Source organism: Mustela erminea, chromosome 21 (genome assembly GCF_009829155.1).
Source record: "Mustela erminea isolate mMusErm1 chromosome 21, mMusErm1.Pri, whole genome shotgun sequence".
Classification (NCBI taxonomy): domain Eukaryota; kingdom Metazoa; phylum Chordata; class Mammalia; order Carnivora; family Mustelidae; genus Mustela; species Mustela erminea.
Window position 1 is genome coordinate 37385773 of NC_045634.1, and position 18322 is coordinate 37404094.

General features: G+C 44.3%; 1 protein-coding gene across 2 annotated transcripts in view; it reads left to right on the forward strand.

Annotated features, from left to right (window-relative positions):
- The window catches only part of CSMD1 (CUB and Sushi multiple domains 1), a 1941062-nt gene that overhangs the window by 1609260 nt on the left and 313480 nt on the right, over positions 1-18322 (forward strand). The window lies entirely within an intron of this gene.

Genomic DNA, 18322 nt, shown 5'->3' on the forward strand with positions numbered 1-18322 from the left:
TGCCGAAGATAGCAGGTGCACGGGCTGCTGGATCCAGGCTCTGATCACAGGCGCCGATTGGAGCAACGTCCTGTAGTGCCCCCTTATTAATACACATCACTGTAGAGAAAGGGTGCCTGGAGATGAATGTGGAGAAGACAAAGAAGCTTTAAAACAACGGAGGGAAAGGGACGGTGCTTTCAAAAACAGAAAAGTGCAATATGATCTGTTACGTCCAACATTTTTAGTTCCAAACAAGTAAAGTACATGTAGCCCGGCGGTGTGGATCACTAATTAAAATGAAGTGATCAATGAACTAAAATGCTTAAAAGGTAGAAGACAGTCCAATTCTGCATTAATCTGATGTTTAAACATACTGATAATGCCAGCACCATGACAAAAAATATAAAATTTTGGATTTTTTCAATATGAAAGCGTATTAGTGACCATCGAGATTGATTTCTTTGACAGATAAGCAAGCAGGAGGCTGGAAGTGATAGTAATTATCCAGACCCAGAGCTAATCCAGGTACCTCAAAGGAAGATTAATCTCCCCAAACCCCCTTGGTGGGAAAAATTACAGGGGACAGGCCCTAAGGCTTTAGATAAAAATAGAAGCAGAGACCTGACATCATGAGAAAACCTGTTTTTCATGTTCGTGAAAATAACCGTTTACCAGATTCCATACACAGCAATATATGAATTAAATGGTATGCAAAATAAATTGGTAGCAGTTGGTATTCTAAAATCACTTTATAATTAGAATTTTACTTTTCAGAATTTCACTTTGAAACATGTTTCAAAGAGGTCTTATAAAACAAACCCTTTTGCTCACTTTCAGGTCAGACGTACACTGTTGTGATCTCCTTTTTCCTCTGGCTTTGAGTTCCCCGTCAGTATGCTCGTGGTCTCTGTTCGGTTACTCAGAGGCGTTAATCCCCACTTCCAAGCTATTACACCCATCTTAGGGGCTTGGAGGAATATGGATACTTGAGAAGGAAACCAGTCTGGAAACTCTTTGGTAACTTTCTGGGTTTATTGGAACTGAGGAGGAGTTCCAGCCACACTTGGCTTGTTCCTGCGATTTTGCTGTTGCCTTAGCTTATCCGGAAAACCGTGCCTCGAATTACGGTTCATTTCCAGAGAGAAGAAAGCATTGGCCTGTGGGTTTCCCTGTCACTCGGCACGTCCATGTCCTCATCCCCAGTACCAGCCAAGGTCTGGATGTAACTAAGCTCGATGGGACTCTTCCTCAGCTCCTCAGAAAACCTGTCGCGCGAAGCTTCTGCTTTGTGTCCCATCTCGATCCTAGTCTCGGCTTCCTGTTTTCTCTCTGTTTCCAACTGGAGTAATTCTTCACTTATGAACTCTTGCCTCTGTATTCTTGTGGTTGTGCCGAAGATATCCAGAAGCAGGTTCATGCTTTCTGGAATTTCAAGCAAGGGGATTGATCATCAAGGAGGGAGTTCCTTTACTGTTTCCAGAATTCTGACTTGCCTTTTATTTTCCCAAAAAGTAGTTAAGAAGGTCCATGGGTCCTACAAACGTGTGGCCGGGGTGCAGTGAGAAGGGGGCCTCCTCTGTGTATGATGCCCACCTTCCCTCATCACATGGGGTTGCTTCCATGTGCTATTCTCAGCTCCCCGCAACGTCGCGCGGCTGTTGTGAGCCCATGTTTCTCCCTGGAAGCTGGCATAGCTCCAGGGCCGTTTGCTGCTTCCCTGTTTCTCTGGGTGACTTTAGGAAAGTTGGAATCTGTGGTCTGTGATCTATTTTTGGACACTTTCTAATTATATGGACTTTTTTCCTTTATTTATTTATTCATTCATTCTTTCATTCATTCATTCATTCATTTATTTTTACCTAGCAGCACAAACTTTCTGAGTTTTTCAGTAGACAAAATATTGGCAATGATTGGTATTTAGCTCCGCGTATAACTGATTTGACAGGAGTCATTATCTTTTCTGCGTGTTTTCCCTCTTTGCCTCCACCTACAGAAACACAGATGCTCCCTGGGTGCAATTTTTGCCCGCAAGATTGTCCTAGATCTGTAACATACTGCCAGATGGGAAAATATATTTGTAATACAGAACTGACAGTGCTGATGCCTATATAATCCTGATATTATTAACTTCCCATTGAATTATTGGGCAAACACCAAGTAATTAAGTTTAAAAAATCCCAAGCTCCCACAATGTGATCGAATACCTGAATCAGATATTCATCCCTAAAAGATAGCTCAGAAATAATGAATGGTTATAAAATGTTGTGAGCCGATTAGTAAAGCTTAAGATGAGGTAAAGACAGTTTCAGTTGACTTCCAGAGACTTTTCTAATTGCCTCTTGCTAGTTAATTGCATCACTTAAGGAAACATTCATATTCAAATGTTTCAATCCATAATTAATCTACACACATGAATGGATCAGAAGGTAAATATATGCTTATCAAACATCCTAATGTTTTCGAAGTGGGTACAAGTGATATTCATATCTCCTTTAGTATTTATGGTGTACTTTTGCATACCTTCTGATTTTACCACCTTGATAATTCTTGGTCCTGATAAAGAGCTGTTTTTCCTCTTCTACACCAATTAGAAACTGAGTCTCCAGATCTTTGTGTGGTTTGCTGAGGATTTTGCATCTGGAAGAGTTATAGGTAGGACCCAAAATCAGGTCTTTTGACTGAAACCCAGAACTTCAATTAAACTATAAATTAAGTTGATAAACTTAATTTTGCATATTTTAGATGATCCCTCCTTGTTGAGTATCATGTGTATTGCATGATATTTATATATGTAAGAGCACTGGCCAGGAAGAAAAGCCAGGCATCTTTGGAGAATTTGGGATAAATACATTGTATTTAGGTAGCTACTGGTTTCTGAGTAGTAGGTTATAGCAATGCGCAACTGAAAAATACTTACCTCCATGACCAAACACTCCTTTTTATTCCAGATTTGTTTGTTTTTATGACAGAGCATAGTCTTCTGACTCTATAATTATGTCACATGGAGGCATAACCCATGAGCTCTGACATCAGGGACCACGGGTGTTCATACTTTATTGTCGTCTGCAGCTCACACAGGTGTCTGATTTGTAAGACAAAAAGCTTCGATTGCATCATTGTTATTCGGCTGTAATCCATGAAGCACTAAGATTCCACAGAACTGTCTCAGGGCAGTAAGATTTTCACCTTACCTAAACTTAAGCATTTTTGTTTTGCTTTCTTCTGGTGATTGAAAATCTCTTCAGGTATCAGGAAAAGGTGGATTTAATGCTTTCTAAATATTTCAGCAACTTCTTTTACAGAAAAATAGTTCTGAATTTTTTTAAAATCCTATATTTGAATTCAGAATTCTTTAAAAAATATGTTGAATCATTTTAGAGCTCCACAAGAATGTTCCCAGAACAGTCTCTCTTTGGAAACATTTTAGCACACGACATACGGGAGGATTTGGGATGCAAGCAGGCTTTCTGGATTGTACGCTCTTGGTTATTCAAACAAACCCTCTGTGACAATTCCAAAAATGTTCTCTCTGTAGTGAAATAACCGTAGTTCAGACAAACATGTCTGGGCCGTCTGGGTGGACCCGTGTTCCAGTTAATCAGTGATTCTGCCTTTGTATGGAACATTTACCCCGACGTTGGGATGGAGTAGGCAAAGCCAGCATTCCCATTCACAGTAAAGGGCTTAGAATAATCACACAGGGGACTCATGGCGCACCAGTCAATAGAACTGTGACTCCACAGTTGTATTCTCAACTAGAATGGGTCTTAGGTGTCGTCGTAGGAGTCAGCTCTTGGCCCTGATTCACACTGATATTTTGGACCCTAAATATATTGTTATATTTGGCTCTGCATAAAGTTCATCTTTATATTAATTTGTTCTTTTCCCTCAAATAAACTATGATAATAGATTCATATTAATGATAATATGTGATTTTTATATTTTAAGCCCCACACACAAACAGAATTTTCCAGAGAAACAAGAGATCATTGAAGGCTGGAATAACAGTAGAAGCCTCCAGAATGTTCTTTCCTTACTGCTAGACGTGACTTCCTTTCTTCTTTCCTTAAGAGTAAGTTTAGATGCTGTTTCCCATATGAATGTTGTCCTGCTGTCCAGCTTCCCAAAGAAGAATCACTTGCTCTTTCCTTTATGTCTTCAATTTTATACTTTGCACATATTTTGCTTTCACACCAGTAAAGTGTGAGGTTCTTCAGGAGAGGAACCTTACCGCCATCAATGCTATGTCACGTCTGCAGCCACTTAATCAGTGAGGATGGCTGGCACTGAGCTGGGTTGGTGTGGGAGAGGGTGTGAGGCCATGACCGTGACCTCTGAGCTCCTGAGCTAGGGAACAGGAGGGTCGGACTGGAATGGAGGGCGTGTGACAAGGAGAAAAGTAGAACCATGGTTGGCTGCAGGAATCTGATTATGGAAGTTTTTTTTAAAAACTAGGCGGAGGGATCCCTCAGCATCAAGGCAGAGCCACGAATGGTATCTGAGGAATGAGGTTGCATGGGAGTCTGGGGTGGCCGGACGGTGAGCTGACAGCGATGTGGATTCCGGGTTTGGAGGTTTATAGAGGCTGCAAATGGTGAGGTCGTGCTGTCAGCCAGCAGGTGTGGCTTGAGGAAGCGGAAAGGCGATGTGCTGGCATTTCCAATGATGCATAATGGGGCAGAGCAGGGACATTTAGTGCTCGTTAGAAATGGCGTAGTTTGATGGAATATGATACATATCTTCAAAAAAAAAAAAAACTATAAAGAAGGGATGGCTTGGATGGTGTATGGTGGTTGGTACTCATGGATAGACCTTAAAACTGGAAGCTTTGCAGTGACACCCCCCCCCCAGATGTATCTGGCCAAGAAGCCTAGGGAAGTCGATGCTACAGTCCAAATCCTCTGGGGGACCTGATGCTGTGTTAGAGACACACTGATTCGGCTTGCCTGCTCCATTTCCGTTGTTACCAGGCAACGTTCTTGTGATTCCTGGGGGGTCAGCATGACTCCCCAGTAGAAAGAGAGCAGCTTATCTGTGTTGACATATGGATTCTGGTGCATGGACAGACTCCAGTCATTACTTGAAATCAGGCTATTGAATTCTGGCATTACAGTGCAACCCTATTAGCCTTCTCTTGGGAGGCATCTGTTTTGGGAGCACGGACAAAACCAGCGTCTGGTCCTGCAGAGTCATTGTTCTGAGAGGCAGCTGGCTCGTGTTCCTGGGGTACTTACCTTCCTGGCTATGACGAGCCTCATTTTCTTGCTTCAGACTTTTACAGGAGAAGCCAGAGAGTGGGGAACCCCCCCTTCAAAGATTGCTCTAAAGTGTCAGAAAGTAGCATGAGGAGAAGGGTGTGTGGGATCCAAGAGGAAGCTCAGGTGGTCCAAGGGCCATTTCAAAGAGAGGGGGACAGTCGGGAAGTGAGCAGCCTGCCCCACAGCACTGAGTTCTAGTCCGTGTGGCCCTGTTGTACCAATTAGTTTTACAAAGGAAAAAAAAAAAAAACCAAGGCTTTACTCTGGAGGGTCTGTGCCTTCCAACACATCCTTCAGTCGTGTGTGGTGGCTCCGAGAGTAGCAGAGCACACAGCCCGGACTCCAGGGAGCGGCCCAGCTCCTGCATCCCTGTCCCTTGCAGAAGATCAGGTTCCACTGGGCTGTAGCGGAGTCAGGGGCTTTTCCTTCCTTCGGCTCCTCCGGGATCCTCCTGTCCCGGGACCAGATCGCTCAAGGCCGGCTAATTTCCATTGCTCACATTCCTAAAATCACTCCCCTGTCCCCACCCTGAACTATCTGTTCAAATAGCACAGAGAGAAACCTCCAAGTCCCTCCACAACTGTTGTCTGCAACAAAAGGTTGTGCCCCCAGCCGGCTGCCCGTTTCTACCGAGCGGCCCCTCCGTCAGCATCCTCCTTGATGGCCACCCTCTACGGGTTCTGTTTGCCGGAGCCATGAAGGCGCGGGAACGCTGGGGTTGACAACTGAGTCTAACTGAGGTCCTGTGTACCGTGCGTTAGCCAAGCCCAGCGCCGTGGGCTGCGGCAGCTGTCACGTTGGATTCACGCGCTCATCAGATCGCAATGACACCGACATTACACCCACTGTTCTAAGCGAGCACACGGCTCGGCCTGGGGATGGGTTCTCAAGGCCGATGAGGAGCACTGAGCATCGTCACCGTCCTGCTTCCAAACAAGCCAGAAACACCGTGAGCAGGAAGTCTACTCAGACCCTTGAGCGGTCAGTCACGGGCAGGAAACTGAGCAGGGAAGAGCGGCGGACGTCGGAAACGGTCCCCGCGTCCCCGACATCACCGGGGGTAACGAGAGCTCATTCTCCGCCGGGTCCGCGGGTAGCCCGCGCCGCTGGGTGCAGCTTCCTGTGGGTGTCCCTCTTCCACTCCTGTCCCCTCCTTTGTATCAGGAACCCCCGCCTCGGTGGCTTCTCCCCAGATTTACTGGGACACAATTAACAGGTTTGTGAGTTTAGGTGACGATCTGACACACACATACATCATGAAATACCATCACCGGAAGGTTAACACAACCATCAACTCGTGTGACTCTTCGTGTGTGTGGTGAGACCTGCCCTGGTTTTTGTTTTATTTTGTTTTTGTTTTTCTTTATTATTATTATTTTTTTAAATTTTTTCCCCTCATTTCTGCTGGAGATTCTTCTGGTGCTTGGACCTCCCTGACTGAATGAGATTCACGCGCACAACACTCTGTTTCCTAAGCGATTCCTTCTCTCCTTACAACGGGGTTTTGGAAATTCTATTTAAGCGAGAAGGCAGTTCTCAAGAGCAAGGTCTAGCATCTAATTTTATAAATAATAAGGAATTCACAAATGTCCCAAACATTGTTGGTTGTCACGTGTGTACATGTTTAAGTGTTGCTGCTTTAGAGTAAAATTAGCCGTTATTGTTTGAAGAATAGGGTTCATCACACCCTCAGTCTTTGTGGTGTGCAACATCATCTAGAAAATCATGCCAAAGTGTTGGATGTTGTGTTCAATGAGTCGCTTGTAAAAGCATTTATAATTGTGCTGCAAACAAGGACATGCATGGAAGGGAGCCACGAAAAGGACCAGCTCGCACATAAACCCACACGGATGCTGGCAGATTTTTATTTTATTTCAATGAAGATTAAAATTGTGGCAAACACATTGTGTTGCTTTGATAGAGATCCTGGAGGACGGAGGGGCGATTTCTAAATACGAGTTCACAGAGCACAGATTTGTTCTCAGAGAGCCATTAATTCAGCAGAGGAAAAATGTAATTAGCAGTGTTCATTTTCCCCACAGTTAACTAGTAGGAATCTTATAAAGGTGTTTCAAAATAATAGGCAGTCATTTTGTATATGAGTTTTCTATTGCTGTGTAACAAATTACCAAAAACTTCGGGGACCTAAAATACTTTTATGACTCACAGTTCCTGGGGGCGGGAAGTTGGACCCTGGCTCAGTGGAGCCTCTCAGGGTCTGATGGCAGTGACCCAGGTGGCCAGGGCCCTAGTCTCCCCCGAGGCCCCTGTCCCTCCTACAGGCCCTGCGGCTGCTGGCAGGCAAGAAAGAATTCTTGAGGTGTCTTCAGTGCAAAAAGGGTGGTTTTATTAAAACACAAGGATAGGACCCTGGGGACAGACAGGGTTGCTCCCCTGGGCTTGTGATGGTGACTGATTATACTGATCATACACTTTCAGGGAGGGGGTTAGCGAGAGCAAACATCTCTTAGGAGTTTGGAAGCAAGATTTCCAGGACTTGAGGGGCTAGCTAGTGTGTTGGAACAAGGTCATTTATGACTGTCTAGTGAAACATGAGACCGTTCAGATGTACATCATAAGCTTGGGGGGTGATTGCCAACACGTATCTTGAGGGGGTAGAGATAACGGAAATCTCTAAAGGAATTTCTGTATGTCAGAGTAGCTTCATAGGGTCCTGAGGGTTGGGCTAGGATTGCCTGTGGCCCTTGGCTAAGTGTCAACATCAGGTAGCCAGGTCCCTAGAGGAAGGTCACTCTTCTATCGCGGGGACTTATTAGTAGGCAAGTCCTCCTCTCCCCAGGGCCGGCAGGAGAGCCCTCCCTTGTGGAGACCCAGGCCTTCCATCTGAGTGAGTCAGGTACACTCAGGAGATCTCCGTTTTGACTAACACAGGCTCCCTGATTTGGGACTGTGTGGTGGCTTAGAGCTTTCTCTTGCCTCTGCCACAGATCCTGCCTGCCCTCCAGGAAGGGGAGAGCATCCTGTGGGGGTCATTGCGTCCCATTTGAGACTGTCCCTCATATTTTCCTATTTAGGAATGTTGCTTTTTAAATCCTTTTTCAGATCATTCTGTATTCAAAAATGTGTGTGTGTATGCACAAACATAAAGTATGATTGTTTACTTGTACTTTTAAATTTCAGGAATATGTTTGGGTTAATAGTGATAAATCTATTTTTCAAACAAGACCATTGCAAAGTCACTTTCTGCATTGCCATAGTTTCAGCTTTTGTCTTCCAAGCCTCCACATCTCCAAAGCATGCACCTGTCCATGACTTTGGTCTATCTTTCATGAGAGCTAAGGTGACCCTGTTGAGGGATTTGGGTCAAGGAGAATTTCCACAAAAGACGAGGAGAAGATGTGTGGCCCACAGAAGGGGACAAGGCACAGAGAGAGCAATCTGGGGTCCAAACCACAAAACATACTTATTCTACAACTTGACTAAGAAAAACCAGTTTGAAAGCACTAAATGTTTAAATATGACATACTTGCATGATTGTATTATTCCCAGAAAATGAGCCATACATCTCTCCCTTCATTATTTCTGTGTTGGGTTCATTTTTCTTTAGGGGATCACCATTGAAACAATGTTGCCGTGAATTCTTATGAAGTGTAACACAGTGGCTCTCACTATGGGAGAAAAGAAAAGCCAATTTCTAATAAGCTTCAAACTGTATATTCAGTGAAAAATTTAATTCCCTACTCAATTTGTTTCCCTATATAAAGGAGAGTATTACAAGGAGGGAAAGTTGTAACATCAGTGGTGTGACAAGCACGGAACTCTATGCTTATGTGATTGCCTTGTTGGAGACCTTTCCTATCGATATATCAAGACATACCCATGCATGTTTTTAGAAGCTTACACGTTCCAGTAAGAATTCTGAAGATTGCATTTTCACTCTGCTTCTACAAGAAAAGAAAACCTAGAGAAACATATCATATATGATACATTCTTCAAAACAGAACAGATTTCAATGGAAATATCACAATGGCAAAAGGGCTCCACATCATTCAGATACAGTAGAGAGGTAGGTGGCTAGCGAGTCCCAGAAAGAACTTTCTAGTACTCGTAGAACAAGATGGACATTTTATAAAGAGGAAAGGCATTCTGTCTCTGGGAATGCCCTCAGTCCCCAGTCCAAGTTCATAATTCTTCTTTGTTTGCATCAGAAAGTTTTACTGTTACGTGTACGCTTTTAGATAATAATCAAGACAAATGTTTACTGTAAGAAATCATCAAGAGGATATTGGAGTGAAACATGATGGCCTCTCTAAGAAAGAGGCTTGGACATGAGCCTTTGTCAAAGCCCAGCGCTCTGGAAGAGAAGCACCTCCCACCTTAGTCTGCCGCAAGGTGAGGCTGTCCTGAAACCAGACATAAATCTTCATCCATTTCTCAGACGTAGGAACGAGCAAAGTCTTACTATGACCATTTTAAAAAAGGAAGTTGGCACAAAGTGATGCTTAACTGACTTACTCAATGTCAGACACAAATGAGAGCTAGATATGCCTGTGACATCCCTGTCCTTTGATGATTCCTTCTCCTTCTTCTTCTTTTTTAAGATTTTACTTATTTAGTTGACAGAGAGAGAGCTCACAAGCACAAGCAGGGGGAGCAGCAGAAGGAGAATCAGGGTCCCTGCTGAGCAGGGGATCCCAGGATCCTGGGGTCATGACCTGAGCCAAAGGCAGATGTTTAACCAAGTGACCCACCCAGGCGCCCCTGTCCCTTGACTTCTAATCCCATGTTTATCATCCCGCTACCTTACTAACATGTATAGCATCACAAAAACTAAAATATAAATATTTTCTACATTTTTAAAAATTCCATTGAAGGGGCACCTGGGGGGCTCAGTTGGTTGCATCACTGCCTTCAGCTCAGTTCGTGATCCCGGAGTCCGGGGATCGAGTAGCGCGTCAGGCTCCCAGTTCTGCGGGGGATCTGCTTCTCCTCTGACCTTCTTTCCTGTCATCTCTCTCTCACTCTCTCAAATAAATAAATGAAATCTTTAAAAAACAAGTAAGAAAAATGCCATTGGGACCGTGACGTGGTTCTCTTCTGCGGTAATGTGAGAGTTGTGTAGTTAGGAGCGGAGACCTACCTGGTGACCCAGCTCATGGTCCCCCCGCTCATGGTCCCCCCATCCTACAGAAGATACCACGTGCACGTTGGGCCATGCTAGTGTCTACGTGGCTGTACGTGATTTTCCCGGAGGTTTAGTGTGGTGAATTTCTTTTGTTTGTTTTAGAATTAATTATTCCTTATATTTTGTGATGGTTTGCTAGTCGACACAACGCTGTTCTTTATTTTCATCTTTTGGCAAAGATGGATGTATTTCGGGTCACCAGTACGTTGAGAAAGACAAAGGAACCTGAGAAGGGTGACATAAATAATTTAATTATAAGGATTAGACTAAAAGCATATGACTTGAGAGGGCATTAAAGGGAGGCTGACAGATGATATCACCAAATGCTATCAAATCTCACATTTTACGAGAAGGGTGATGGCAGAATTGTTTTCTCCATTCTGCTTTAGGGGAAATAAAAAGTAATAATTATTATATTAGTCAAAGGCATAGATACATTGTTTTCACAAAAGGTCATTTGTGGGAAGATAAGAATCCCTGAGACTTTCATGCCTTGTCAGAGAGGCAATGCTGGGTAATGAATCACAGGTCAGTTTATGTCTGATTTTGATTTTTCTTGCATGTGTTATGGCATTCGTAATAATGCTATAAAAAGAAAAAGGCCATGAAATCTATTCAGACTCAAAATTTTTATTTTTTTCTCCACGGTATGAATTTTGACAGAAGGACATTCGAAGGCTCTTTTGATGTCTACAAGAACATCAGATGAGTCTCTTTCTTTTCATTCTTTTAACTAAGTAAACATTTCAGAAAACAGTGATATGAGCATTAGCCCATCTGTTAAATTCCAGCATGAAGCGATTAGACAAGGATGTGAAAAAAAACGTGAAGTTTCAGCTCAAAATTGACAAAGGCTCCGGAATGATCCTCTGAACACCATTCAGTAGCAAATGCAAGCATGGACATACGTGGTCCAGTGTTTTAACTTAATTGTGAAATTCGAGCTGAAGGGGTACAGCTGCCTGTGTCTCTGGGGACGCGCAGTGAGGCTCCTCGCTGTGGCACCTGTCAGCTGTGATCTGTCATCGCTGCACACACTCTTCTGTAAATAAGTCATTGTTTTTGGACACCCGTGGTTCTGATGCTGGAAGCAATCAGAAGATATTTTTACTGTTGAAAGGGATATGAAATTTTTCTTGTGATGGTTTCAACAAAGTTTACCTTTGACTCCCTAAAACAATGGGGTAAGTGAAGGCTTGTATGTGGGGTATGAGAAAAGAGAAGCAGAGGTGACCCCAGTGCTGCTGGGCTCTGGAACTGTTATTTATTGACTTGGGAAGACGGGGATGGAAGATTTGAAGTGGAAGGGAAGTAGATGTTCTTTTTCAGTAACAGGGTTTTGACACCCCTCGGTGCTTGGTGTTAGGTTTTTAATCTTGCTTCAATATGTGGCATAGATTGAACAATGTGAATGAAATTAGTATTTTCCCACTGGATGTTGTGTCATCTCATTCTGAGGTAATGCCAATAAGAAAAGGTGATGGAGGCAAAGATGTCAACAACAGATTTTTAAAAATCTCATCATTTATAGGACTCTGATGAGTAGGATAGTAAATGAGGTAAAAAGTGTGGACTGTGGCTAAAGGCTGGGTTCTGGCTGGTGAGGCAGGAGTCCATACTGTTAAGATCTACAATAAAAACGGGCCCTTATTTGGAAACCCCAGGATTTTTTAAGGCAAGTTTTTACCATGATGTTAATTAGAAACCTGTTTCCTTTGCCAAATAGAAAGTGGATTGAACAGGGATGCTGCCTGCATGGTAGAGTGTGGGTTTTGGGGTCAGGTGTTGATAGGCTTGGTCGGGAGCTGATGGGTCCCCTGGCCCCACAGCTGTTGGCTGCAGTCATGAGTTCTCACTGTAAGACAACTGCACCAGGAGTCAGGTGTCCAGAGGATTCCCTTCAGCTTTGGTGAATTTATTGAAATCTGAGTCATTATCCATCTCGATCAGTGGAACATTACTTGAAGAGCCAAATCATAAAATTCCAGTGGTAGTGTATCTGCACATGGAATGGGCTGTCTCTTCTGGAAACTTCTAAAGGTAATTAATGCATGTCTGTACAAATAAGATCTGTAAGAAGTGGGACTCTTGGGAGAGTTACTCATCTGTCCTCCTGCACAATAGTTGAAGGAAATGCTGAAAAGTTGCTGGTTCTTGTGTTTTATTTATTTATTTATTTATTTATTTGAATGTTTAATCATTTAACTGATTTTTTTTAATGTAAAAGACAAATTCCCAGACCTAAAGGAACAGATTGGTTCTAATACAAAATACAAATGAGCACATCATTCATCAGGAAATGTAGGAAAATTTTCTGCTTCTACACAGTATCTGTTAATGCGGTTTTCAGACTATCAAAGATGCTTGAAATTTCTGTTGTCATCATCAAACTAAATTCACTGTCACCAAACTAAGAACATTTTATGTTCCTAATGCTAAAGGTTTCTGTATCGAATTTCATATAGTAATAATTTCATGGAAATCATTCTATGAAATACACATTTCATTATATAGATATATTATTACACACCAGTATGTGATGAGAACTGTTGGGATTACCTCTTTGGAAAATCCATTTATGGAGGAATATGAAACTATAACATCCAAAGTTGGTTAAATAATAGTGTAGCCATTCTGAATTTTCACTAACTGGATATTTCCGACTAAACATTACTTTTAAATTTCCAAAATTTTGGGAACATTAGAACATATGAAAGCTTAAAAGTCATGTATTTACTTTCATGATTTTAAAATCTTCAGAAATCTTCAGAACCTTATTCAATTATTTGAATTAAAAGCACTTACTAACAAGTTGGCATTCATATAAGCACCAGTGAAACATAGTGGCATGGATACATTTCGGGGTTTCCATTTTAACTGCCCAACTTCCTCAGATGAGGAAACAAACAGTGTTCACTAGTTTAACCCTCTCCTCAAAGAAGCACGTTTTTAGTGGGGTGACATACTCTATCCATGGGAAAACACTGAAGAGTAAGAAACACGCAGCCAGCAGCTGTCACGTACTTTGTGGCGCTCACGAGAACTTCAGGAAGGGCAGAGGACCCAGGAGGGAGTGCTAGGGATGCCGGAGCAGGAATGGGTTGAACGTGTCTTCCAGGGCCACCTGCCCTGGAAGACACGAGGGATGCTGAGGTCCAGCTGGGCAGTGAGCCTGGATACGGGAGGCAAGAGTAGGTGACAGGATTGTGACAAGACTGTGACCGTGCTTTTCTCCTGCGTCTCAAGGATGACGCGGCCAGGAAATCCCCTAGTAGACCCTGGCAGCATCCTTGGTGGGAGTGAGGGAGGCGTGGGCCGGCCCGGAAGGTCAGAAAGGAAGAGGGGTGCTTGTGAGGGAGCAGGCTGCGGAGGCTTCCCAGTGCCTGGGCACGTGCTTTCAGGAGCAACCGTGAGAAGGGAGTCGGGTCATCCCACGGTGCTGGGCTGTGGGTGTCTTTGACTCGAGCTGCTGATATGGAAGTGGTGCCCATCCGGAGAGAGGGGGAATTCCTGGGCTTCACTGGGTTCGCAGAATTTCGGCTCCCTGTTTCATTTTGCTTGGCATTCGGGTTTTGCAACCAAACCCGGGCGATGTTTATCGGACGAGAGAATTCACACGCCGTGTGTCACAGCTCCCAGTGACCCTCTCTCCCGTCTCCGAAGCCAGCTGGGTGAGGGCGCGCTGCCGCTCCCAAGTCACAGTTGGGCTGATGGGTGGCGCCCGCCGCGCGTGCAGAAGGTCTGCAGGAACGGGAGCTGGAGCGTGAGGACGGCGCTCCCCGTCCGGACGCGCGGCCGGCACTCCCGCGGCCGCGGTCTCTTCTGGGGGCGATGGCGAGCGACATGGCTTGGGCGGTGCGTTCGGCCATGCGGTTTGACGATCGCTTCTGATTGACCTGCTGTAGAACAACGCAAGCTACGACACCCGCAGCAGTGAACCTGAGTATTGCTGGGGAGCCCTTGTGTTTGCGCAGAGCTTCCTGGGGAAGAGCTCAGTGTATTTTCGTTTACTTTTTCTTATAAAATCTCTGCAATATGGGGACAGGAAGAAGGACACATTCGTGTGGGTCCGCGCTTGGAAGTGGAAGGGAGCCGATGAAGGACAGGGCTAGGAGCTGCCGTCAGGCCCGCGTCTTTCACAGCACCCCTTGGACTTCACGTCCCTTCTCCGGGGCGCCCTCGTGCCCCGGGCCGCTGCCGTGCCGTCCGCGGTTCCCAGCGGGGGAACCTTTCAGTGGGGACCCTTCCATTCGGCATCATTCTGCTTCTTCTAGTCGGGGTCTTCAGACACTGTCCGTGGGTGCCTCCGCCGTCCTCACACACGGTTCTTCTCTTGGACAAGAATGGGATGCGCTGACCGAGGAGAGCCGAGAGCCGTGTTCCTGGAACCAGCATTCGCACCGCAGGCTGACCGCACAGCAGCCCCTCGGCGGGGACTGTGGTTGTGTGTGTGTTTGCCGTGTTTCTTGACCCGGTGTGGAGAACTTCTAGGGAAAGGGGAAAGTTTAGTTATTTTATGAGCAAAGAAGAATGAAATCCCCATGGGCCTTGGCAAAATGATTTTCATTTTGGAAATTTTCATTCTTTATCACATTTTTGGGGGGCCCAATCCAGGGACTCTCCCCCGGCCAGTGAGAAGAGACCAAGCTGTCTCCCGTGCAGTTCGTCAGGATGTGTCTGGGATAGTCCCGTTTCCCGGAAGGGAGAGCAGAAGGACCCAGGCTGGGCATAGCCACCCCGGGAGAAGCCGTCAGGGAGGGGGCAGGAAGGGGCCCTGCCGAAGGGAATCGCCGCTTAACCCTGCGTGTGCTCCTGACAGGAAACTGACTTTCTCCGGGGCACCTGCATGGGTTTCGGCTGTGACAAAACTCCGCAGTCTGCCTGACTCGGGGTCCTACAATTAACCGTTGTGTAGGGTTATTTTGTAGGATTATTTTCAGGATGAAAGTGGTGGCATGGGCAGATCTGCCTAATGCACTGCATGGCCCAGTGTGTGCTCTGCTAATTAGTAACTAGCAGATCTAGTTACTAAGAGTACTAGTTAATCTACTAACTAGTAACTAGCTTGACGTTAAGCTAGTAACTAACTAGCTTCATGTTCCCCATTGCCTTTATGGAAGACACCAGTCTCTGTATTCAGTCCCTAAGAAAGAAGAAGGCCCTAAGGTCTGTGGCTGAGAACAAGGAATCAGCCGCAGTTTGTAGTTCTCTACTGAAGTGAAAACAAAGAATTAAATGTGTTGATGAAATGTCAATTCCCATATAAAAATAAATGCATGCAAATGTAAACATGGAGTTTTACGCAATGGGGATTAAGATGATGTGCTGATAAGTACATACTACTAAAAAATGGTGGTTTTCAAGGTAACTCAGTGATGTGTTCCTACTGTCACTTTTCCCATTTTTCTACCAATTTCATTTCATGGATCAAGATTTTCATAAGTAATAAAGCAAAAAATGTGATAATTTTCTACCACTAAAAACTGGAGGACACTAGGAGAAGGCAAGGAAAAGTGAACTGGGGAAGTCGGGGGGGATGAACCATGAGAGACTGTGGGCTGAGAAACACACTGAGGGTTTGGAGGGGAGGGGGTGGGGGTGGGTGAGCCTGGTGGTGGGCATTAGAGAGGGCACGGATTGCACGGAGCACTGGGTGTGGTGCATAAACAATGAATGCTGGAACACTGAAAAAATAAAATAAAAAAAATAATTGTACAGTTCAATTTTATAGGAATGCTCTAGTTTCTTAAAAGAAAACTTTGCTGAAAGTATGTCTTGGTCTTTAAAAATGTGTAATTATATAGCAGTGGATCAACGTGTATTTTAATTGTGGTATTTGTGATAAACATATTAGTAGATGTCTTTGACTTGCCACTTTGTCTATTGGCTTTTATTGATGATTATTTTCACAAACTAACAGAATCTGTGTTCAATCTGGCTTTAGTTTCTTCCCTGTTTTGATATTAAATTAGTTAATTAGAAATTGCTAGTTTCCAGTTCTTCTGAACCTTATACATGGACCTGAAGATTCTTCAGGCTTCTTGGAATAGTCAAGGTATTTTAAGCAATTAGTGAATGTCAGAGTTAAAAATAAAAACACTCTGAGTTTTATGTGTTTTATTTATTTATTTTGGACTTCTCTCACCCCAGAAAACAGTCTTTTCTAGAGAGAAGTTACTCCTTAAACTATTCTGCGTAGACGAAACACAAAAGCTATCACTCTATCTGGAAATAGAGTTGAAAAAGAATCGAATTACATCTTATGTAGTTAATGTGATAGATTGTTGGCTGAAGTCACTTCATTGTATTTCTGGACATCGCTTTGTATCGATGTGTATATGTACTTGTGTGTGTGTTTGTTCAGTTGCAAACCTGGCGGAACCATCCAGCATCAAGCATGGCGTGTTCCTTGCGTCACCTGCGTCCCCTTGGAAAGTCCAGGTGGCTCATTTAGAAGCAGCCATATGTCATACTGTGTGGCTGCCTATAAATGGGTTGCCCTGTACTAGCATCCTGTTTTCACAGAAATCCTGACGGAGGACGCGAGACCCCGCTCGGAGAACTTCCTGTGGCCCCCGGCATGCGCGTCCCTGCTGTTCTTAAGCACGTGTTGACGTAATAGTGATGCGTCCGGTTAGACTCGGAGCCCTGAAGGGCATGGCTGTGCCTGTGTATTGAAACAGGATTTGCTGCCATGTGCAATGTATTGTATATTGTGTGCGTAATAAGTCTGTACTGAGTAAATGGATGGATGTCCCATTGAGACGTAAGATGTTAACTGTTGTATATTATTTGTCTTCCCGTCGAGATTGTGAGCTCCCGGTGAGCCAGGACAGACATCAACTAATTTTATATTTTCAGCATCTAGCAAGGTCTCCAAAGTACAGTCAGCACTTTGCAAGTACATTTTCACTACATGATTTCATGAATTAACTAATGTTGTGGGTTAGAGGGTAAGATTTTGTAGATATGTGTCTTCAGTAAGATTATCTAAATTATCTTTCCTTTTCACTTTAATGCCCCCTAACATTGGGCCAAAAAACACAAACATTATCTTACAGATTATACTCTTGATATATTTTTTTGATAAAATGAAATATTACTAGGCTAAGCTACTGTATGTAAATTACTAACCTTATCATCAGGTAGAAATGATCATCAAAATTACATTTTATGAAAATCATATTCATAGTTTACATTATCAATTAAAGTCATCGTGTCTAACATCGACGTTTTTAACACTTAAACACAGAAAAGACGTGGATCATCTGAACCGAGAGTAGTGATGTCAGGCAAGCGTTCATCTTAACCACATAACGGTACACTTAGTTCTATGTGACGGGGCCATACTTATTAAAATGGATAGAGGTTCCTCTTTGTTTTAAAAAAGGATTCTGTGCTCCTCTGTTTATCTCCAGGAGAAAAAGAAGTGAATACAACAGAGCAGAGAAAAAACTGGGGCAAATAGATAAACCGCAGAAAGCAGGGGCGGCGGTGCAGGGAACGCAGGTGTGTCCTTGTGGGCTTGTGCCCACGTCTGTCCACGCTTCCATGTTTCACGGCTGGGGTGTTTGTGACAGTCTGTCCCCACTCGTCATCGGGTCAGATTCCTCCGTCGGACAGTGAGCTCTGTAAGGCCTGACGTCGCCTCGTGCCATGCCCCCCAGTGTTCAGAGCGTGTTTATTTATTTCTGCAAGTCGCTGGTGAAGGAGTTTCTTCTTTTCCTGGATCATGCGCGGGCTCACCGTGAGAGGACGCTCATCTGAGGCTTGTGGGGCTTCTCCTCGGCCTCAGGCCCCCGTGCAAGCGCAGTGCCTTCTCTCGTGTTGCCCCCAGTACAGCCATTCCTCCGTCCTCCATCCTCTCCCAGATGCCACTTGCACGGTGACACGTTTGTGTGCTTCACGCGCGTGCACACATACGATTTTGCCCCAT